A 24,871-nucleotide genomic window follows, 5' to 3' on the forward strand; every position below is an offset into this window, starting at 1 on the left:
TTCATTCTGCTCGACACCCCCCCCCCCCCCTTCTGTTTATGTTGTCACTCTCTCACCATAGGTGCACAGGGATCCTCATTTCACATTCACACAGGCAGTCGGAGGGGGTAAAAACAAGCCACTGAACCGTTTTTTAACCACCCGCCAATTGTCCAGCTATAAGACAGCAAGCAGCCATACATGGCATGGTTGTGATGCTTTGCTTCGTGTCAAAAATGATAACCCCTGCCATTATCGGACAAATGCGACCAAAGCAAGTGAGGCTCAATCGCACTTACATACCAGATACAGATTCAGAGTACTGTATTAATCCCAAATGGAAATTACTACATTTATACATTATTTACTGCATTAACCCCTTGGCGCTGTCCACACGCAAATATGTGGCCTCTCGGCACCTGATGCTTGGTGCTAAGAGGCTGCATATTTGCATTAAAGGGGTTGTAAAGGGAAAAAAAATTCACCTTAATGCATTCTATGCATTAAGGTGAAAAAACATCTGCGGATTAGAGGCCCCCCGAACCCTCCCCCCCTTTACTTACCTGCCCGAAAGTCCCGTGCCGTGAATGCGCAAGCTTCTCAGGCCGTCTTCCCGGCTTATTCACTGGTTGATTGAAAGCAGCGCAGCCATTGGCTGGGCCCGAGTGATATGGCCGCCGGCTGTATCACGGGAGCGCGCCCGCAAGAACTCAACACTCGCTCGCATGAAGGTTTTGAATCCTTGCAGGGGGGAAGCCGAGACAGCCGCCGAGGGACCCCAGAAGACCAGGTTCGGGGCCAATCTGTGCAAAACGAGCTGCACAGTGGAGGTAAGTATAACATGTTTGTTATTTTAAAAAAAAAACTATTTTTAACTTTAGTGATCCTTTAATTGCTGTCACTGGTGCTGTGCCGAGAGCGAGCGTGCTGCACGCTTCTGGCATAGTTAGGCCTCATGTACACTGCTGCTGCTAAACGCGGAATGTAAATGCGGCAAAACTGATATTTAAAACATTGGTTACTATCTGTCAAGTTAAATCTTTCAGGAGAGGTTGTAAAAACGTCCCGTGTACATGAATCCTTAACGGCACCTAACCGAAAGCTCCCGACCGCTGCTTGGGATCGGACGTTTTCGGATAACGTGACTGCCGTGACAACCAATCACTGCGGTCACGTGATCTTAAGCCCCGCCCTGACTCCCAGTGTCATAAACCCCCTAAGGGGCCGGGAGCTGCCGGTGCATAGGGTTTAAATATTACACTATCTATACACAAAATACCAATTCAGCTGTCAAAAAAAGTATTGCCTCTTAATCTGGCAACTGCTACTTTACCGTCCTCTGAAAAGCAATCCTCTGTGGATGAAGACTACTTGCATTGCAGGGATTTGTCACTGGACGCATACTCCCCAAAATGTAAGTACCACTCGGTGCACCGTCCGGCTGCAGCAGCTTTCAGCCTCTCATAGATTTGTACAGGCTGCCAGTAGTAGGGCTGGATAACCCACTCCAAACGCCAGGATCGCATGCACAGGGGCTACACGCATTGTGTGCATGAGGCCTCAGTTGGAAGAGCACCTGAAGACTTGATGCACCTCTATATATTGAATTTTGAAATACATTGCTGAATTACTTCCAGCTGTAAAGACGTCACCCTATCCATCACAGCCAAGTGATAATGAATATTAGCACACATAGGACGGTGTTATCTCACACCTATGTGTTACATTGCCAAGATAGATACACAGTGTGATTCCACATTGGAGAGCTGCCGATGTGCTAAATCTGTGTAACCCTTTATCTTCTAAATCTAATGAAAGTTTAAGTAAATCTGCCAGTACTATAAATAAGCTGTACAGGCTGCGGCAGTACATTGGCTAGAGATCTATAGAAAATCAGCCAAAAAAAAAAAAACAACCAGCTATTACAGATTTAGGATATCATGTGGCATATAAGAAAATGCAGACTCTGTTTAAACAGCCTAAAGATTGCTTCATAGGCAAATATAGAAAATTAGCTTTTTTTTCCACTCGTAATGGACAGACAGGTGCTAACGTGGAACTGTCAAGCTGTAAATACCAACACTGTGTGTTGTGCACCTAGCAAAGAATTTACAGAATAGCAGAAAAATTGTACTATGTAATAAGAGCTTAGTGAAAAATGTAAAGGTTAGGGTTAGGGTTTAGGGTTAGTGTTTAGGGTTTAGGGTTAGGGTTAGGGTTTAGGGTTAGTGTTAGTGTTTAGGGTTAGGGTTTAGGGTTTAGGGTTAGGGTTAGTGTTTAGGGTTTAGGGTTAGGGTTAGGGTTTAGGGTTAGGGTTTAGGGTTTAGGGTTAGTGTTAGTGTTTAGGGTTTAGGGTTTAGGGTTAGGGTTTAGGGTTAGTGTTAGTGTTTAGGGTTAGGGTTTAGGGTTTGGGTTTAGGGTTAGTGTTAGTGTTTAGGGTTAGGGTTTAGGGTTAGGGTTTAGGGTTTAGGGTTAGTGTTAGTGTTTAGGGTTAGGGTTTAGGGTTTGGGTTTAGGGGTAGGGATAGTGTTTAGGGTTAGGGTTTAGGGTTAGGGTTTTCCCTTTAAGAACAAGACTAGGACTGAGAAATTGGAACAGGGACCTCCCCCAGAGGTCAAAGGTCAGAAGGTGGGTTCCCAGAGGTTAAAGGTCACGGTCGTGGCTGACCCACCCCCACCAAAGTGTACCGCCTATCCCATTAAGACAGGGAATGAACAAGTCGAGGAAGTGGATTTACCTAATGTAAATCCACTTCAAATATCCAATTTTCAAAATAAAAGAAATCCTTTTTTTTTTATTTGGTTGGGTGTCTACTGATTATTATCAGCCAACATTCTTAGTTTCTTTGATAAATTAATCCCAAAAACCCATTCTTCATCAAAATCTGATAAATTAGCAATGTACATCTTCTTTAACTATTTATTTATATTTTTCACTTACTTTTATTAGGCGTAAGCCTGCCTAATTCAAATGTGGAAGATGTGGGCGTGTGTTATGTAAATGTTATGTGACCCCACGTAAATGACGTTTTTTACGAACGGCGCATGCGCCGTCGTGGACATATCCCAGTGTGCATTGCTCCAAAGTACGCCGCAAGGATGTATTGGTTTCATCGTGAACGTAAATTACGTCCAGCCCCATTCACAGACGACTTACGCAAACAACGTAAAATTTTCAAAATTCGACGCGGGAACGACGTCCATACTTAACATTGGTACGCCGCATGTACGCCTCATATAGCATGGGTAGCTTTACGCCGGGAAAAGCCTAACGTAAACGGAGTATCTGTACTGCGTCGGCCGGGCGTACATTCTTGAATTCGCGTATCTAGCTGATTTACATATTTCTAGGAGTAAATCAGCGTACACGCCCCTAGCGGCCAGCGTAAATATGCAGTTATGATCCGACGGTGTAAGAGACTTACGCCGGTCGGATCTAATACAAATCTTTGCGTAACTGATTCTAAAAATCAGGCGCATGGATACGACGGCTCAGACTCAGAGATACGACGGCGTATCTGGAGATACGCCGTTGTATCTCCTTTGAGAATCTGGGCCAAAGTAATTATTAGCAGGGGTTCCTTGAGCCCGAAAGGGTTTAAGGGTTCCTCCATGGTAAAAAAAAGGTTGAGAAAGGCTGATCTCGAATGAAAACTGCAGGAACCATATACAAGAATGTTCCCTAAGTATCGCTACAGAGGACTGACCTTGTACCCTGGGTAAACAGAGATCCTCCACTAACAAGTTTCAGGACCCATGCCCCTTCATCAGACTCCACCTACTTTATTGTTAAGTGCAATGTTATTCTTCTGCTTCATTAAAAGATGTTTTTATCTGCTCAATCTAACACACTCTGTTTCATATTTCACTTTCTAGATGTTTTTCACATCATCACAGCAGTTATTAGAGCATTTATCTGCCATTTGTTTAATGACATTAACTTTCATAGCAACTTAACACATGCTGTGCAATAATATATGTTTTCTGTGGTTACAAACAGCAGTCTTGGGTTATTTCAGTTGAGCTTCTGCTCTTCCGTGAATCTTGCAGACACACGGATGCGCTCACAAAGGAACCATAAGCCATCACGACTTTGCTTCTTGTTGCTTTGAAGTTGTTTTTTTCCTTTTGGCATGTTTGAAGTGAATGCAAAGAGTTCACATAGGGCTTTAATGCTCAACAAACATCCTCGAGCCCCTGAGCTCCATTCATGCCCAGACTGCTCCGTGGTACATTGAGAAGATCTCTTCTTAGCTTAGCGTGTGGAGTCAATTACTCCGCAATTATCCCCCCCCCCCCCCCCCATTTCCATTATTGAGACAGGCTCTAAAATGCTGTATAAACTTCCCAAATGACTGCTATGATACTTGGATAAATTATGCAAGATGGCTTATGAGTCATGGCAATATGACTGTCTAATGATAAGAAGTACAGTTATGATGGACTGCACTAGATGGATGGAAGCTGCTGTCTCCTGTGAGGAAGGACAAAGGACAGGATGTAGAGTATCAGTGGTATGGGTTGAAGAATAAACCATTACTCAGTAACATTCCCTTTAATTAAATGAGACGTGTAAAACATGCAGAGCCACGTCCCGCTAATCTGCAACCTTTATTCTTATAGCTACAGCCTGGCTCTGATACAACGTAACCATTTAACTACTCGCACATACCGCACAGCGATCCAGAAATCACAATGCACAAATACTAAGCAAAAAAAATTAATTCTATGGGTTCCTTTACACATATGGCAGCCCTTGTCGCCACTCTGAAAAGCTATCAGTGGTGGATCACTTTTCAGAGGGCGTTTGACAGGCAGTTGGGAGGTGATTTGTTACCACCTCACTGCCTCTTTTTACTCTCAAGTAGAACTTCATTTTCCCAATCAACATTGACTATTTTTAATCCTTATGGTGCTAGGATTAGGAAATAAAAAAATAAAATAAAAAAAAGTAAATATGATATACTTTCCTATCTATTTCTTCAGTTATTTCCTGTTTCATGCCTAGGCAAATTATTTCATATATTCCAGGAGTCTTCAGGAGGGGAGGAGAGACTTTCTCACCTAAGCACATTCTCCTGCATGCATGACTGATCTAAGGGCAGATGGATTCCATGAAGTAAATGCTACACACAAATCATTTGCCCTTACCAGTGCCTTTCTGGTTCTACCAGCCAGAAATGTACAGTAGAACTTCACTTTCCCAAACAACATTGACTATTTTTAGTCCTGATGCTGTTAACATTAGTAAATTGATAGGAAAATATATCATATTTACTTGTTTTAAACTGTATTTCACATATTTCTTCAGTTAAGCTGGATACACACTATACAATTTTCTGGAGATTTTTTCCTTCAGATTTACCAAAACCATATACCGTATTTATCGACGTATACGCGCACTTTTTTGCCCAGAAAATAAGGGCAAAATCGTAGGTGCGCGATATACGCCGATACCCGCTTCCCACTCCGAGTTTGAACCACTGCGCCGGGAAAAAACCGAGCGCAGTACACTCGGGTATAGTCGGGCAGGCTCGGCTCCTCTCGCGGTCACGTCCTGGACGCACAGGACGCACAGGACGTGAGCGCGAGAGGAGCCGAGCCTGCCCGACTATACCCGAGTGTACTGCTCTCGGTATATGCCGGCGCAGTGGTTCAAACTCAGCGGGGATCGAGCGGGGAGGACACCGCAGAAAGACGCCGGACCCGATGAGGAGGACACCACCGAAGCCGCAGACGGACGCCGGACCTGACGAGACCGCTGATGGACGCCGCGCAAGACACCAAAACTGTAAGTACTAAAATTATTTTTTTACAGGAATGCGGGTCCACTTTAGGGGTGCGCGCTATACGCCGGAGCGTGCAATATCCCCCGATAAATACGGTTTTATTCTCAAACTTAAAAGCGGAGGGCCACACAAAAAGTGAACCTCCCCTTTTCGGAACCCTCCCCCCCCCTCCGGTGTCACATTTGGCACCTTTCAGGGGGGAGGGGGGTGCAGATACCTGTGTAATACAGGTATTTGCACCCACTTCAAAGCCTAGACTCCCACGGGAGTCACGCCCCATCCTGCCCCTGCCCCTGCTGTCTTCGGGGAAATACACTGGTCCCAGTGTGACCAGTGCGCCGCACGTGTGCAGTAAGGAACCGAGAAGTGAAGCCGCAGCGCTTCACTTCCTGATTTCCTCACCGAGGCTGGTGGCGGGGGCAGCCGAGAGACGAGCGATTGCTCGGCTTCAGCTGCCGACATCGCGGGCACCCTGGACAGGTAAGTGTCCATTTATTAAAAGTCAACAGCTGCAGTATTTGTTGCTGCTGGCTTTTAATATTTTTTTTTTTTATGCGGACCTCCGCTTTAAGAGTTTAAATTTGTATGCAATTCAAGTGGAGGTTCACCCTAAAAAATGTTTCTAACAATACATTGAGAAGACTGATTACACTTCGGGTATGCTGTTTTTTTTTTTTTTTTCGTACATACCTCGTTATCGCCGTTTCATCCCTCGGCTTCCGGGTATGATTCTTGCTGGACTGGGCGTTTCTAGTTGATTGACGTTCCTCCGACCGGCGCATACTGCGCGTCACGACTTTCCGAAAGAAGCCGAACGTCGCTGCGCAGGCGCCGTATAGAGCAGACTCTATACGGCGCCTGCGCAATGATGTCCGGCTTCTGTTGGAAAGTCGTGACGCGCAGTATGCGCCGGTCGGAGGAACGTCAATCAACTAGAAACGCCCAGTCCAGCAAGAATCATACCCGGAAGCCGAGGGATGAAACGGCAATAACGAGGTATGTACAAAAAAAAAAAAAAAACCCCAGCATACCCGAAGTGTAATCAGTCTTCTCAATCTATTGTTAGAATTTTTTTTTAGGGTGAACCTCCACTTTAAGCAGGCTCTTGCATTGCATGGTTTTGGTAAATCTGAAGGAAATCAGACAACAAAGGTTGTATAGTGTGTATGGGGTCTTTCTTCCTGGTTTCTTGCCTAGGCAAAGGATGTCAAATACCCCAAGAGTCTCCAGGAGGGTAGGGGGGAGGAGGGGCTTTCTCAGCTAAGAACACCCTCCTGCATGCATGCTTGAGTTAAGGGCAGATGGATTCCAGGAAGTAAATGCTACATAAATCACTTTCCATTACTCAATTTCGGCCACTGGCAGAAATAAGTTATTTCTCAACAAAATAAAGCATGGAGACATGGATGGATGGATGGATGGGTGAGTTTGTTTTGAATATTAAAAACAAATTAAATAGAGTTTTTGGTTTGTGGTGCTCAGATGCAGGAAAGATCCGCTTTAATTTGTAACATCATGTAATACTCACTGTTGCAGGACAGTAGCACAGCCCCGTTCACCTGAATGGGTCAAGTTTGGTAGCAGTACTGCCCACTGAACCTGACAGGCGGCACTATTTTTGCAGTGGCCACGAAGCAAAGCAGCTTATAGGGCAGTGATGGCGATCCTTGGCACTCCAGATGTTTTGGAACTACATTTCCCATGATGCTAATCTACACTGCAGAGTACATGAGCATCATGGGAAATGTAGTTCCAAAACATCTGGAGTGCCAAGGTTCGCCATCACTGTTATAGGGGATGGTACATGCCTACACGCCTATGCAGCTTAAGGGGCATGTACATGTACAATATACATGTAAAGTGCTGTCTGAATTGACGGCGCTACATAAGTACCTGTAATAATAATAATGTACATGCCTATGCTGCTTAATAAAGGGGGGGTGGGGTAAAATCACAGCTCAGCCACTTATTTTTGCCACCCCCTACTGCAAGTGAATCTAAACCTTATTGTAAAAAAAAAAAAAACAGCATTGCAAGAACTAGGAAGAGACTGCAATAACTAAATTCTAAACAGTCAGTGCTGAGTCACCCAATAACCGGCTATAAGCGGCTCGTATTTTGGGACACGACTCATATTTCAAGTGATCTCTTTCACTTGGTCTTAATTCGAGTTGTGAGTGACCCTGACAACCCCACTCAGCTCCACAAACATTGACTAAGAAATCAAAGTAGCTGGGCAGAAAAAGGGTGGCTGAACAGTGACTGCAGCCAACAGGGCCGGTGCTACCACTAGGCAAACTAGGCAGCCGCCTAGGGCACACTGCTGCCTAGGGTGCCCGGCCACTGATGTTTCTACTCTCTTCTCTCTGCAGCAAGCAACTAAGTCTCAGCAGCAGCAGGCAGTCGCCAATCCGTTCGCACATAGTGTTAGAGGCGCATGGGTGAGGAAGGACTGTGTCTGTTCCCCACTCCCAAATGAATAGAAGCAAGCAAACATTCATTAATGGACGCTGGTAAAGCTGCATTTGATGGGCGCTGGTGAGGCTTCATTGATGGGTGCTGGTGAGGCTGCATTGATGGGTGCTGGTGAGGCTGCATTGGATGGGCACTTTATTTCAAAAGGTGGGGTATAAAGGACAGGGCAAAGGGAGTGGAGTCAGGGGTGGAGTCAATGGGGGGGGGGGGCAAAATTAGGTTTCGCCTAGGGTGTAAAAAAAACTTGCCCTGGCAGCCAATCAGATCCAGTGGAGAATTCCGATGGCGGTGGGTGCTGGCTGTCACAATACAATAGTCAGGAGTGGGAGTTTCACCTATCCATGCAGTTTACTTGGATGGGGGAATTTATGGATAGCATTTTTAGGAGAATGTCATTGATGGCAGTCTCCATATTTCTCTCAATGTAGAAAAAAATGAGCAGCAGGGCGCTGAGGTCAGTACCAAAAAAAAAAAACACTTTATTAAAATAAGCAGCAAACTTATATTGAAGTTAGCATAAAAACAACATGGATAGGGAACACCTGAGACCAAGCAGCTGTGATCAGTGTGAGGCTGTAGGCATCACTGAGCAAACAGAGACCAGGGATGACAGGGAGCCAGCCATCTCAAAGTATGGCGGCGTTCTAGGCTGCACACAGGGATGACATCTATCAAAATGTCTGGTGGATGTCAGGAGAGGGGGTGTGCATGATGCATTTCCAGAGACTTTGCCCTCTTTTTCAAAAGCAGGCATTTGAAAAAGAGGGTATAGATGGCAAAGTCCCTGGAAACGCATGCATCCAGTAATATCAATACTTTGAGCTGGCTGGCTCCCTGTCACCCCCGGGCTCTGTTTGCTCAGTGATGCCTACAGCCTCACACTGATCACAGCTGCTTGGTCTCAGGTGTTCCCTATCCATGCTGTTTTATGCAAACTTCAATGTAAGTGTGCTGCTAATTTTATTATATATTTTTTTTATTTGATACTGACCTCAGCACCCTGCTGTTTGTTTTCTTCTACATTGAGGTGATCCTACCCAGATCTTCTGTGGGAGCTGCAGAGGTTCCAGTCTCTGTCCCTTCTCCTGTTCCATCCAGTTTCCTCATCCATTCCTCTACCCTGATAATTGTCTACAGAAACAGATGAAAGTCCCAATGGACTAAGAGACTTTGCACTTCTCCTAGGAGCGCCGCATGTACTGTGGATTTTCCATATGCCTCTCTCCTGTTAATGACAAGACTCACACACCCAATTTGAAGTCTTATGCCTCATACACACGGCTGGTTTTCCCGACGGGAAAACTGCAAGGAGAGCTTTTGGCCGGGAATCCCGGCCGTGTGTATGCTCCTTGCAGTTTTTTCGAATGAAAAAACGCCAGACAAAAAAAGAGAACCAGCTCTCTTTTTTCCCGCCGGGAAAACCGGCGGACTTTTGCCCGGCGTTTTATGGCAGTTTTCCTATGGGAAAAACTGCGATGGAACATACACACGGCCGGGATTTCCGACCAAAGGTCCATCGCAGTTTTTCTGTCGGGGAAACCGGCTGTGTGTATGGGGAAAGTCTGACCGAGCTGGTTCTCGGTGTTCCCCTCGGGATTCTCAGTTTTTCCGATGGGAAAACTCCCGAAAAAACGCCGGACAAAAAAAGAGAACCAGCTCTATTTTTTTCCCGCCGGGAAAACCGGCAGACTTTTGCCCGGCGTTTTTTGGCAGTTTTCCTATGGGAAAAACTGCGATGGAGCATACACACGGCCGGGATTTCCGACCAAAGCTCCATCGCAGTTTTCCTGTCGGGAAAACCGGCCGTGTGTAATGGGAAAGACTGATCGACCAGGTTCTCGGCTTTCCCCTCGAGATTCTCAGTTTTTCCGACGGGAAAACTGCCGAAAAAACGCCGGACAAAAAAAGAGAACCAGCTCTCTTTTTTCCCGTCAGAAAAACCGGCAGACTTTTGTCCAGCGTTTTATGGCAGTTTTCCTATGGGAAAAACTGCGATGGAGCATACACACGGCCGGGATTTCCGACCAAAGCTCCATCGCAGTTTTCCTGTCAGGAAAACCGGCCGTGTGTATGGGGAAAGACTGACCGAGCAGGTTCTCGGCTTTCCCCTCGGGATTCTCAGTTTTTCCGACGGGAAAACTGACGAAAAAACGCCGGACAAAAAAAGTGAACCAGCTCTCTTTTTGCCCGGCGTTTTTTGGCAGTTTTCCTATGGGAAAAACTGCGATGGAGCATCACGGGTGTTTTCACTTTTTGTTATAGCAATGGGCAGAATATATAAGTTAAAGAAAAGGCACTGAAATCCTGTATAAGGAGGTAGCAAGAGTTGAGAACTAGCAGATCATAGGCTGACCGTAACCAATTAAACTCCAGCATCTTACAGAAAGTGAAATATCAGTTTGGGGTGGGCTGACCCTTTAAGAGCTAAGTGACATCTGTCATCACTCCTGATCAGCCATTAGAGGAGACATTCCACAATGACACATTAATGCTTCGGGGGACAGAGTCAGTGTACAGCACAATGTCACTATGTTTCCAGCTGCAGGTTAGGCATCATGAACTTTCTAGTGGAAAGATAAGACCTAAAGCAATGTATGGACATAAAGACCCTAATGGAAGTCGCCTCCAAGTCAGAGCCTCATCTATATTGATGTGATTTGGATCCGACATTACAAAGCCATTCCCTGCAGTGTCGCTTCAAAGTTGCATCAAGTCGCATTAAAGTAGTACGCCAAGTTTCACAACTTTCAGGTCGCAGTAGTGTGAACTGAGCCTAAATGGATCCAAGTCGCATCACAAGTCGCACCCAAGTAGTGCGGCAACCTTTTCAAAATCACTGCGACTTCAAGTCACAGTGATCAGAATGGGTACCATTGAAAAGAATGGCTGCGACTTCAAAGTTGTATTAATATATTTTAGGTTCAATGTGTATAATGTTTTGTTTTCTGTTTTGTCTGTTTGTTTGTTGAGGAAAATAAATAAAAAGATTTATACAAAAAAAAAAATAAAGTTGCATGACAAGTCGCGTTGGTTTGAATGGAGCCCTGGATTTACCAGAGCAATGTAGTTTGGGGGTGAACCTAAACACCCAATTCAATCTGTATTCTCCTTCCATGTTAAGCAGCTAGGGGTGAACCTAAACACCGGATTCAATCTGTATCCCCCATCCACGGTAAGCAGCTAGGGGTGAACCTAAACACCCAATTCAATCTGTATTCTCCATCCATGTTATGCAGCTAGGGGTGAACCTAAACACTCAATTCAATCTGTATCCCCCATCCATGTTAAGCAGCTAGGGGTGAACCTAAACACCCAATTCAATCTGTATTCTCCATCCATGTTATGCAGCTAGGGGTGAACCTAAACACTCAATTCAATCTGTATCCCCCATCCATGTTAAGCAGCTAGGGGTGAACCTAAACACCCAATTCAATCTGTATTCTTCTTCCATGTTAAGCAGCTAGGGGTGAACCTAAACACCCAATTCTATCTGTATCCCCCATCCATGTTAAGCAGCTAGGGGTGAACCTAAACACTCAATTCAATCTGTATCCCCCATCCATGTTATGCAGCTAGGGGGGGGGGGAACCTAAACACCCAATTTAATCTGTATTCTCCATCCATGTTAAGCAGCTAGGGGTGAACCTAAACACCCAATTCAATCTGTATTCTCATTCCATGTTATGCAGATAGGGGTGAACCTAAACACCCAATGCAATCTGTATCCCCCATCCACGTTAAGCAGCTAGGGGTGAACCTAAACACCCAATGCAATCTGTTTCCCCCATCCACGTTAAGCAGCTAGGGGTGAACCTAAACACCCAATTCAATCTGTATCCCCCATCTATGTTGAGCAGCAATGATGGAGAAATCTCCACTGCCAGCTTATGCTTTCAGCACCCTCGCCGCCCGCGGCTGCCTGAATACAGTGGCACTACCAAGCATTGGCTGTATCTGATAGGATGCAATGATTTTCAATCCGGCTCAGCTTTGTAAATGGAATTTATTGAGCCGCAATGCCAAAGTTCCACGTATCCAGCAGGAATTGCCCAAATTCCATCTCTGAGTATTGTGTGTATAGGATACACCGTAACAGATCTCTCATGGCTGGTCCCAGGGGTTGCCAGCCACGCAGGACTTTCACACGTGTAATGGAGTCACATGTAGCAAGCTGCCGGTGGCAATGGATGGCAGGCTTGAGTAGCTGTCAGACCAGCACCATGTCACATCTAATGCCCATCTATCACCTGGCACAGCCAGCTGGGAGGCTGACACTTGCAGAAACGTGTTCTGTAAATAGGGGCCCTACAATAAAACTATAAAATATATAAAAATATATTAACTTTTATTTGTTTTTGCATGTCAGTGCTGCTGATCTCCTCCAGCCTACTTCAGCCACTTCCTATCAACATGCACTTGCTCTAGCCTTGGCTCTGGACCGGCTTCCCCACAGTGACATGATGGACCATGCCTCTGCAATGTGCCAGGGCGACTGCCTGTAGTCTCCACCAAGGAAATGGGACAAAGTGGCAACCCAGGGGTACAACTGGGAGAAAGGTGCCACCCCATATCTGAACCTTCATTGCAGGATCATTAATAAAAGATGCCTATTGAAATGACACTAGCATGTAAAGCTTGAGATGAGATGTTAGTCTACTCTATAGAGATTTCCCCTCCAGGAGTGGCCCCTAAGGGAGGGCATGGATTTCTGGCTCGTGGCAGCTATACGTCTCCTGTCTGGGATTAGAGTACAATTGGGAACAAATTACAGGGAGGAAGCAGCGTGTGAAGTTGTGATGGGAGGCAGCCGAGCTCGCCCCTTCCTGCTAGAAGTGAAACGTGTACTCACTGTGCACAGGCGGCATCCAGTCCCTGGACCTAGCTGTGGATGGGCAGCATCCAGTCCCTGGATCCTTCTCACTGTGGATGGGCAGCATCCAGTCCCTGGACCTGCTCACTGGTCCTTAGTTATCCAATCCCTGGAGTTTAATCATCCAGTCCCTAGACCTCCTAACTGTGGACAGGCAACATCCAGTCCTTGTACCTCCTGACTGGCTCTCTGTCAGCCAGTCCCTTAAACGTCCCTGGATCTTCTCACTGGTCCTCAGCCATCAAGTCACTGGATCACCTTATTGGTCCTTAGTCATCCAGTCTCTAGACTTCTTCACAAGTTCTCAGTCATCCAGTCCCTGGATCTTTTATTTAGTTCTTAGTTTTCCAGTCCCTGAATCTTCTCGCTGGCTCCTAGTTGTCCAGTACCTGGAACTCCTCAGTGTGGATAGGTAGCTTCCAGTCCCTGGTTCTCAGTCATTAATGTCCCTGGACCTCCTTATGGTTCTCGGTCATTAATGTCCCTGGACCTCCTTATGGTTCTTAGTCATCCAGTCCCTGGACCTCCTTATGGTTCATAGTCATCCAGTCCCTGGACCTGCTTACTGACTCACGGTCATCCAGTCCCTGGACCTCCTTATGGTTCTCGGTCATCCAGTCCCTGGACCTCCTTATGGTTCTCAGTCATCCAGTCCCTGGACCTCCTTATGGTTCACGGTCATCCAGTCCCTGGACCTCCTTATGGTTCTCAGTCATCCAGTCCCTGGACCTCCTTATGGTTCTCAGTCATCCAGTCCCTGGACCTCCTTATGGTTCTCAGTCATTAATGTCCCTGGACCTCCTTATGGTTCTCGGTCATCCAGTCCCTGGACCTCCTTATGGTTCTCGGTCATCCAGTCCCAGGACCTCCTTATGGTTCTCGGTCATCCAGTCCCAGGACCTCCTTATGGTTCTCGGTCATCCAGTCCCAGGACCTCCTTATGGTTCTCGGTCATCCAGTCCCAGGACCTCCTTATGGTTCTCGGTCATCCAGTCCCTGGACCTCCTTATGGTTCTCGGTCATCCAGTCCCTGGACCTCCTTATGGTTCTCGGTCATCCAGTCCCTGGACCTCCTTATGGTTCTCAGTCATTCAGTCTCTGGATCTCCTCTTTTAACTTGTCCTTAGCCAGTCCCTGGACCTCCTCAGTGGTCCTCAGTCCTCCCTCCTGGCCACAGCATGTCAGCAGCTGCTGCTAAACCCTCCGAAGCCCCTTCCCTGGGAGAGGAGGAATCCAGATGCCAGGCAGAGGTCCTGTACACGGTGGAGTGCTGTGCAGGGAGGGGGTTTCCGGGGCACAGGGGGGCTTTTCATCAGACACCTCCACTTCAAAGCCTTGCTTGTCGCCTTTGAACTGCTGTCCCCAGTGCAGCCCCTCACCTCCCCGTGTATGAAGTTGTGCGGAGAACTTGCTGAGTGTTCAGCCTGGAGTACATCATCAGTGTGATCGGGGAGGAGCCTAGACCCCCTTCCCCGCCTGTCCCCCCCATCCTCCACACCCCCCTCCTCTTCTCCAGGGAGCCCGGGGAACAACGAGCCTTCTGTTGGCTTTGTCTCTGCAGCACCATGTCCGCTCCGCGGGTCTGCCCGGCACTGATGTGTTCTCTCCTGTCCTTACAGCCCCGGGACAGTACGGGCTGCCTGCGGACAATGGCGTCTATCCGTCCCGGGATTATGGGGAAGGACTGTCCGGGAGGATTGGATGGTCAGAGAAGAGCAATGATGGTCGGATATTTGTGTTACACATTATTTATATACAAATATCGAAAATATCCTTCTGTTTATAAACAAGTGTCAGCTCCGGTCCTCCATCATATTCAGAAAGGTCTGATGGGTTTGAGATTTCGTCCATCAGTGCAGCCTCACCGGTGCCCATCAGTACAGCCTCACCGGTGCCCATCAGTACAGCGTCACCGGTGCCCATCAGTACAGCCTCACCGGTGCCCATCAGCAGGGCCGGACTTACCATTGGGCTTGACTGGGCTCAAGCCCATGGGCCCCTCCCAATAGGGGGCCCCGGATGGCAACCCCCTTTTTTTTAGGGGGCCAGACGGCAACCCCCCCCCCCCCTTTTTTATTTATTTTTTATTAAAAAAAAAAGTTTTATATATATATATATATATATATAATTATTATTAAAGGGCTCAGAGGTCCCCAGGGCCCCATGTGGCAACCCCCTCTTTTTTTATTTATTTTTTATAAATGTTTATTTTTGTTTATATTTTTTATTAAAAGGCCCAGAGATCCCCAGGGCCCCGGATGGCAACCTCCCTTTGTTTATGTATTTTTTATAAATGTTTATTTTATTTTTTATTAAAGGGCCCAGAGGTTTCTTTTATCTTTTTATTAAAGTGCCCAGAGGTACCCAGGGCCCCGGATGGCTACCCCCTTTTATATATATATATATATATATATATATACAGTATATATATTTTCTTTATTTCTTCTTTTTTTGTAAAGGCCCCCCCCCCCCTGCTTCTCAATTTGCGGGAGCCCCCCCGCTTCTCAATTTCAGGCGGCAGCACCCCCCCCCCCCTGCTCTTTGCTCCAGAGGGCCCATGCCTTAAGCTGTGTAAGGGGCCTCAAAATTCCTGATGGCGGCCCTGCGCATACCTCCCAACACACACAGATTCTGCAGGACTTTCCCGCACAGACAGCTTCTTCCCGCAGTCCCGCAAAAGGGTTAATTTTCCCGCACTGCAAGAGGAGGCAGCACAGAAGCAGGAGGAACCGGAGCGGTGTGTGGAGGACTGCTGAAGGGAAGAAAGCCGACACATTCCGTGCACAGGTGAGAGGAGGCACCCCCCCCCGCTCAACAACTTTAATGCGCACCCCCCCCCCCCTGCTCAACAACTATGATCCCCCCCAATTCTCGGCTCCAGGGGGCCCCTTCAACACTCAAGCCCAGGGGCCCCCACCACCCTAAGTCCTGCCCTATCAGTGCGGTCTCACCGGTGCTCATCAGTGGAGTCTCTCCGGTGCCCATCAATGCAGTCTGTCTCACCAGTGCCCATCAGCCCAGCTTACCAGTGCCCATCAATGCAGCCTTGCCAGTGCCCATCAGCTCAGCCTCACCAGTGCCCATCAATGCAGCCTCACCAGTGCCCATCTATGCAGCCTCACCAGTGGCCATCAATGCAGCCTCACTAGTTCCCATCAATACAACCTTATCAGTGCAGCCTGATCAATGCACATCAGCTCAGCCTCACAAGTGCCCATCAATGTAGCCTCACCAGTGCCCATCAATGCAGCCTGATCAGTATCCGTCAATGCAGCCTCACCTGTGTCCATCAATGCAGCCTCACAAGTGTCTATCAATGCAGCCTTACCACTGCCCATCAATGCAGCCTCACGGGTGCCCATCAATGCAGCCTCACGGGTGCCCATCAGCTCAGCCTCACCAATGCCCATCAATGCAGTCTTACCAGTGCCCATAAATGCAGCCTCACTAGTGCCCAAAAATGCAGCCTCACCGATGCCCATCAATGTAGCCTCACCAGTGCCCATCTATGCAGCAACACCAGTGCCCATCATTGCAGCCTCACCAGTGCCCCTCATTGCAGCCTAACAAGTGCCCATCTATGCAGCAACACCAGTGCCCTTCAGTGCAGCCGCACCAGTGCCCATCAGTGCAGTCGCACCAGTGTCCATCAATGCAGCCTAATCAGTGCCCATCAATGCAGCCTGATCAGTGCCCATCAATTCAGCCTCACCAGTATCCCTCAATGCAGCCTGATCAGTGCCCATCAATGCAGCCTCACTGGTGTCCACCAATGCAGCCTCACAAGTGTCTATTAATGCAGGCTCAACATTTCCCATCAGTTCAGCCTCACCGGTGCCTATCAATGAAGCCTCACTGTGCAGTGCAGCCTCACCAGTGCCCATCAATGCAGCCTCACCAGTGCCCATCAATGCAGCCTTACCTTGTTGATGGGGACAAGAGTCACTTCCTGACAACCCTGGCCATTGGTTGTCGGGCGGGGGGCTTATCGGAATATGGAAGCCCCCTTTAACAAGGGGTTCCCCAGAACCCACCCCCCATGTGAATGGGTATCGGGTAAATTTTGGGTATAGAATTGGGTATATGATATTGTACGATATTTTTTTATTTTATTTTTTTATGGTTGAACTGGATGGACTTGTGTCTTTTTTCAACCTGACTAACTATGTAACTATTTACCAAAAAATGTATCAAAAAGTAAAAACCACAACAGACAGTTTTTGACAATTCCTTTATTAAAACAAAGTGTCCTGCGATGTCCATCCATCATCAATCACGCCGCCCGATGGTCCCGAAATATAGAAAAAGCTCTGCCTCGATGAGAGGCCTCCCGGCGACTGCTGGCTTCGACAGCTTTTATAAAGGCAAGGGCGCGCCACCTAATGAGGTAACCGGATGACCCCGCCCCCCTTTGACATCACATTATGTCAGAAGAAAGCAGGGTCACTTGGTGACATCGCTGGATTTATATTTATATTTTAATAAAGGAATTGTCAAAAATTGGCTGTTATGGTTTTTACATTTTGACACTTTTTTGCTAAATGGGTAGGGGTCCAAGTACCTGATACCCATTCACATAGGGGGGGCCGGGATCTGGGGGCCCCCTTGTTAAAAGGGGCATCCAGATTTCGATAAGTCCCCCACCCGCAGACCCCAACAACCAATAGCCAGGGTTGTCGGGAAGAGGCTCTTGTCCCCATCAAGCACCCTCCCCATGTTGAGGGCAAGTGGCCTGGTACGGTTTAGGGGGTGCTTGCTCACCCCCCCCCCCTTTCCTAGCCTACCAGATTTTGGGGGGGACAATTTTTTTTTACATTTTGGCGTGGTGTTCCCCTTAAAATGTATGCCAGACCCAAAGGGCCTGGTATGGATTTTAGGGGGGGACCCGACTCTGTTTTTTTTTTAAATATGGCGTGGAGTTCCCCCTTAAAATCTATACCAGACCCGAAGGGCCTGATATGAATTTTGGGGGGATCCCACGCCGTTTGTTTTCTCAATTCTGTCATAGGGTTCCCCTTAACCACTTCAGTACACTGTATTATATACTCTGCACTATATACCCTGCACTGTATTCTATATACTACACTGACGGCACTATATATTGTCCACTGCATTATATATACTACACTGACTGCACTATATACTTTTCAGTGTATTATATTTACTACACTGATGGCACTATATACTCTCCACCATGCCTGGGCACACCCTAATCACCCATGCAGTGTTTGTGTACTGTAGCCCCATGCCACCTGTCTCCCGAGATCTGCCTGGGCTGCTGTGAAATGCTGCATGATCCAGATCCAAGAAATGTGTACACCTTGAGAGATGGGCATCCGCAGGTAGGGGCAAGGGGGGGTCAAGTGCCCCCCCTGGAATCAGGGATCGGATTGGCACTGTTAAATTCAGCACAGTGGCGTCGCTATGTGGGTGCAGGCATCCCTCGCCCAGGTGCCACCCACCAGTGGATTGACACCATCAAGGTGCTGTCAAGCCCCCCCCCCATCAGTGTAGTGTGACTGCAGGCTCTTTTCCCTGCTCAGTCCAGCAGAGAACTTGGTGGCGATGTGACAGTCAGCGGTTTCCCCCACTCGCCCCCCTTTCTCCTGTCAGGGAGAAGAGACGGCGGCTCCCACTAGATTCCCCGCCCAGCTTCCTGCATGCTCCGTTCCTTCCCTATTGGCCATAACTGAGGGCCAATCAAATGAGACTAGGAAAAGAGAGCATCATGGGACATGTAGTCCCGAAGATTGGTGGCCCCATTTTCCACAGAGAGAAGGCTACAGCTCGATAGAGCTACAGCTCGAGAGAGATTGAGAGACTGCAGCCTGCAAAAAAGCTGAGGGAGTGAGTGCTACAGGACAAAGAAAGAGGAGTGTGCTGGGCAGAAGCCAGAGAAAGAGTCACAGTGCCCAGCACCACCAGAGAGAGAGCCACGCTGCCCAGCGCCACCAGAGTGAGCCACGCTGCCCAGCGCCACCAGAGTGAGCCACGCTGCCCAGCGCCACCAGAGTGAGCCACGCTGCCCAGCGCCACCAGAGAGAGAGCCACTCTGCCCAGCGTCACCAGAGAGAGCCATACTGCCCAGCGCCACCAGAGAGAGAGCCACGCTGCCCAGCGCCACCAGAGTGAGCCACGCTGCCCAGCGCCACCAGAGAGAGAGCCACTCTGCCCAGCGTCACCAGAGAGAGCCATACTGCCCAGCGCCGCCAGAGAGACATGCTGCCCAGTGCCACCAGAAAAAGACTGAGCCACTGCCGGGGTACAGACATGCTACACTACTGACCAGAGTCACCCCCGGGGGAACCCAGAGTGAGCGATCGTCCAGCTGGAGGGACTGTACTTCACTTTTACTTACCCTAGGGACTGTACTACGTCTGCAGTAACCATGATAATGTGATAATGACATTGTCGACAAGGGGCGGTGCATGGGTGACCCTAAAATGATTCCCCCCCTGAAAAAAAATCTGCGGACGCCCATGCCTTGAAACGGTATCATATTGAGCAGATATTGGGGCTTTGTAAGATCTGCTCAGTGTGTGACACTGTCTTGTAATGTATCTGTGTGCAGGGAGAGAGAGGAGCTGTCAGAATTCAGCATTGATGTCGGGGGTGGGCGGGGCCGTGCAGCTATTGAACATCAGCCAATAGGATGGGGAGTGGGCGGGCTGCTATGTGTACGTAGCTTCGCCCACTTTCTTAAGCAGCCCAATAATTGTCTGGTGTTCGATAGCCGATCAGTCCCGCCCACCACATCAATGCTGAATTCTGACAGTTCCTCTCTCTCTCCCTGCACACAGTTACAAACTCGCTCACCCATGTCTTTATGGACCTTGCTATGAGCACTGGTCCAAATCATTTGGTGGAGGGGGGTTATGGTGTGGGGTTGTTTTTCAGGCATTGGGCTTGGCCCCTTAGTTCCAGAGAAGGGAACTCTTAAGGCATCAGCATACCAACATATTTTAGACAATTTCATGCACCTTACTTTGTGGGAACAGTTTGGGGACGGCCCCTTCCTGTTCCAACATGACTGCGCACCAGTGCACAAAGAAAGGTCCATAAAGACATGGACTTAACAAGGGTGGTAGAAAAATGACCTTCAATTGCAAAAATTCACATTATAATAGTAACAAACATAAAAGTAAGTGCAGCAATCTAAAAGATTAAAATTCCAAAGTGGTTTAATGGTGGGAACCTCCCAACTAAAAAGTTGTTGCACTTGAAGTTAATCTGTATAACAGGGCTTTTTTTCTCAGACAATAGGTGCAGGAACTCCCCATTTCCGAGTCACCCCTTTTCTCCACCCCCTACCCACCTCCCAGTACCGCCCCTTTTAGACAATATAGAACCAAGTATCATTTTGTGGTGCTAAGTAATTTATATTAAATTTGGTAATGATATCAAGAAAAGCAATAAAATAGATCCCCTGCAGTCAGCAACAATAGATCCCCCTAACAACAATGGACCACCCACAACAAAATGTCCCCGCCAGCAACAATAGACTCACGGCAGCATCAACAGATCTCTGTACAGCCAGCATTAATAGACTCTCTGGCTGCCATCAACAATAGACCCTCCCCCAACAGTAGATCTCTTTCAGCAACAACTGACCTCCCCAGCAACATAAGACCCCACTGACCCCCCACCAGCAACAATAGACCTCCTTGCAAAAATATATCCACAGCAGTGAGCATCAATACCCTGCAGCACACCCCAGCATCCCTTGCCATTACATACAGTCAGTTCAGAAGGTGCCGGAACTGCGTTCCCCCGCGTTCCCGCTGAAAAAAAGCCCTGATAACAAATATCTATAGGAGGGGTTTCCACCATCCCTGCCAAGTTTCATTTTATACAGTATGTCTTATTTTCAGTGTGATGTGCATTATATGTGTTGTTACATATGACAGAGACCGGTATAGTGGTAATATTGAAGTTTATTGAGATTTTCATACATTAGAGGGTTCCACCATTATTGTTAAGTTATTAATTAGTATGTTAGCGATTAACTTTTTTTTTTGTGGTATGGAAACACAAAACAGTGCTTAGTGGCAGGCCTTTTACTGACACTATTTTATTTTACCTCCATTGGTTTATTGTAAATAGTAGTGTGATGAATACCTATTATACTAAATATTGGCATCAACAGATTTCAGTTGTGCCCCACCAGGCCGGCACCCCATGGACAATTTTTACTGTCGGCTGAGTTCATCTCCCCATCCCTGTACTCAGTGCACTGATGGGCACTGACAGGCAGCACTGAAGGGCCCTGATTGGCACTGATAGGCGGCACTGATTGGCAACACCAATGGCACTGATAGGCTGCACTGAGTGGCACTAATAGGCAGCACTGATTAACACTGATAGGCAGCACTGATTAACACTGATAGGTAGCATTTCGTTGCACTGATGGGCACTGGAAGGCAGCACTGATAGTCAACACTGATGAGCACTGATGGGCATTGATAGACAGCACTGATGAGCACTGATAGGTGGCACCGATTGGCAGCACTGATGGGCACTGACTGGTGGCGCCGATTGGAAGCACTGATAGGCAGCACTGACAGGTGGTACTGATTGGCACTGATAGATGGCACTGATTGGCACTGATAGGCAGCAATGATGGGCACTGATAGGTGGCATTGGTTGGCACTAAAAGGCGGCATTGATTAGCACTGACAGGTGGCACTGATTGGCACTGACTGGTACTCACAGGTAGCACAGACTGGTACTGACAGGTAGCACTGATTGGCACTGACATGTGGCATTGACAGTTGGCACTGATTGGAAGCACTAAAAGACGGTACTGACTGGCACTGACAGGTGGCACTGACTGGCACTGACAATCGGCACTGGCACTGATTGGCACCACTGACAGAGAAGAGGGGGATATCACATTAACCAGAAATTGGTGCTTGTAAGATCCGCTCAGTGTGTGACACTGTCATCTATTGTAACTGCCTGCAGGAAGAAGAGCTGTCATAATTCTGCAGTGATGTTGGGGGTGGGACTGAGCAGCTATCGAACACCAGCCAATTATTGGGCTGTTTAAGAAAGGGGGCGGGGCCTCTTACATGTAGCAGCCCACCCAGACCCCATCCTATTGGTTATTGTTCAATAGCTGCTCGGTCCTGCCCACCCCCGAAATCACTGCTGATTTCTGACAGCTCCTCTCTCTCCCTGCATGCATTTACAATACATGACAGTGTCACACACTGAGCGGATCTTAAAAGCCCCAATACCCTCTCAATGTGGGCTACACATTTCTTCAATCTGGATGCAGCATTTCACAGCAATCCAGCGGGCAGAAATCGGGAGACAGCCGGCATGGGGCTACAAAAACACCACGGGTGATTAGGGTGTTCCAGGCACACCCAACACACCCTGTCCACATGCCTATGGGTCAAACATTCCCATAGACACACTCCTAAACCTTGTGGACAGCCTTCCCAGAAGAGTTGAAGCTGTTATAGCTGCAAAGGGTGGGCCAACTCAGTATTGAACTCTACGGACTAAGACTGGGATGCCATTAAAGTTCATATGTGTGTAAAGGCAGGTGTCCCTACACTTTGGACAATAGTGTGTGTGTATGTATGTATATATATATATATATATATATATATATATATACCGTATTTGTCGGTGTATAAGGCGACTGGCCGTATAAGACGACCCCCTAATTATACAGTTTTTTGCGATTTTTTTTCCTGTACTCACCATATAGACGACCCCCCTTCCGAGGCTTCCGATGCTTCATATTTCTACCTTCTGGAACCATATTCTTCTTCCTTTTTGCTGGAGCTGGAGCCAATCACGACGAGCGATGTATTATATTGATGAATACAAAGCCTGCTTGGATTGGCAGAGGCTGTAACATCATCAGCCCACACCTCTCTGACTCTCAAAGCCAATCTGAGCAGGCTACTGTATGTAGCCTGCTCGGATTGGCAGAGGTTGTTATTCCAATCCGAGCAGGCTCTGTATTCATTTGAATACATCGCTCACCGGGATTGGCTAAGCGGTATTTACTGTATGTAGCCGAAGCTACATACAGTATTACTGCACATGCAGCAGGCATCCGAGCAGCTGACCCGGCATATAAGACGACCCCTGCTTTTTGGCCAGTTTTTTTAAGTGTAAAAGGTAGTCTTATACGCCAGCAAATACAGTATATTTATATATATATATATATATATATATATATACGCCCACACACACACATACTTACACACACACACACACACACACACACATATATATATATATATATACACACACACACACACACACACACGAACGTGTGTTTGAGCTTTGGGTGCACACCCTAATGCTATAGGCTGTGCATCTCTGTAGGGAGGAGGTTAATCATCTGCTTCATTTGTTCCTTGAGGAACTGACATACACCAATGGCTGCAACTGCAGGTTGTACTACAGCCCCAGCCATGGCAGTGGAGGCTTTTAATAGGGACTCTAGCTTTTTATCAGTTGGATCCTTAAAAACCCTGCGCGTTATTTATAGGACAGGTCAGGTTTTTGTTTGCATAAGAAAAAGCAACATCAATAGCAGGTACCCCCCATATCTTAGTGAAACCTTCCTCCATAGGATAAAGGAGGGAAAACTGCCTAGGAGGAGAAAACAGTTTATCTGGGTGAACCCAGTCATCATACATCAGTTTATCCAGCAAGGGATAAACTGGAAAGGCGCATGCAGCCTGCAGGGATTTCCGAGATCCCAAAGAGGAAACAGAGGGCCTAGAAGCTTCAACAGGAAGCAATTTGTAAGTGGCACGCACCATCTCTGCATAATATGCACCTGCATCTTTAGTGACTGAGAAGTCGCAGGAATCCTCTCATCCTCTGAGTCCTCAGACTGCACATGATCCTCATCTCTAGAGAGGGATTTTTCACCTGCACTAGACCGACAGGTGTTTGACTACATCGTGTTAACGGCCGATGTGGACGCACTGAGAAGTGATGAACCCCTGGACTACTGGGTGGGCAGGCTTGATCTCTGGCCAGAGCTTGCACAATTTGCAATGGAACTGTTGGCTTGCCCCTCATCCAGTGTCCTGTCCGAAAGGACGTTCAGCGCAGCAGGGGGGGTCGTGACCAATAAGCGCACTCGCCTAGCTCACAACAGTGTTGACTACCTCACATTTATAAAAATGAATGAAACATGGATCTCATTCAAATTCTGGTGAACGCCTGTGGGCTAATTTTTTGGACCTGTACTGGCCGACACTTTATTCTGTATCCAGTGAATGCCTAATATACCACCAGCCACAGAATACAAAGTTGTTTGCTGCTCGGTGAATGCCTGTGGCCGTGGGCTAATTTTTGGGGCCTGTAATGGCCGACACTTACTTCTGTATCCGGTGAATGCCTAATGTACCACCAGCCACAGAATACAAGGTTGTTTGCTGTCAGGTGAACGCCTGTGGGCTAATTTTTAGGGCCTGTAATGGCCGACACTTACTTCTGTATCCGGTGAATGGCTTAATGCAGGGCTCAAAATTTCAAGTCCTGAGCCACTAGCCAGGCCTCAAGAGTTACTCGCCACCAGTTGCCCCACCTAATTCATACACTGCCCTGCGCCTAATTGCACCCGTAAACACGCCCTCGTAGATTATCTCATGGAATGACAATGTTTTATGCAGAATCAAGTTACAAAATTAAATATTACCAATTAAATACAACAACTTTAACAAAATGGGACAGGGCACTGGGGGCAGACCAGAGGGACAGGGCACTGGGGGCAGACC

At 47.6% G+C, this 24,871-nt stretch overlaps 1 protein-coding gene across 3 annotated transcripts in view; it reads right to left on the minus strand.

Annotated features, from left to right (window-relative positions):
• The window catches only part of CHST3 (carbohydrate sulfotransferase 3), a 154,808-nt gene extending 140,249 nt beyond the window's left edge, over positions 1–14,559 (minus strand). The window contains exons 1-2 of one of the 3 annotated variants that reach the window (XM_040320481.1): positions 13,706–14,559; positions 13,092–13,567 (exon numbers count right to left, since the gene is read on the minus strand). The gene's annotated coding sequence lies outside the window, so the exon portion shown is untranslated. Of the gene's footprint in view, positions 1–13,091 lie in introns of all 3 variants that reach the window. The other 2 variants (XM_040320479.1, XM_040320478.1) reach the window with 2 other exon arrangements.
• Between the last annotated feature and the right edge of the window lie 10,312 nt (positions 14,560–24,871).

Source organism: Rana temporaria, chromosome 8 (genome assembly GCF_905171775.1).
Source record: "Rana temporaria chromosome 8, aRanTem1.1, whole genome shotgun sequence".
Lineage (NCBI taxonomy): Eukaryota > Metazoa > Chordata > Amphibia > Anura > Ranidae > Rana > Rana temporaria.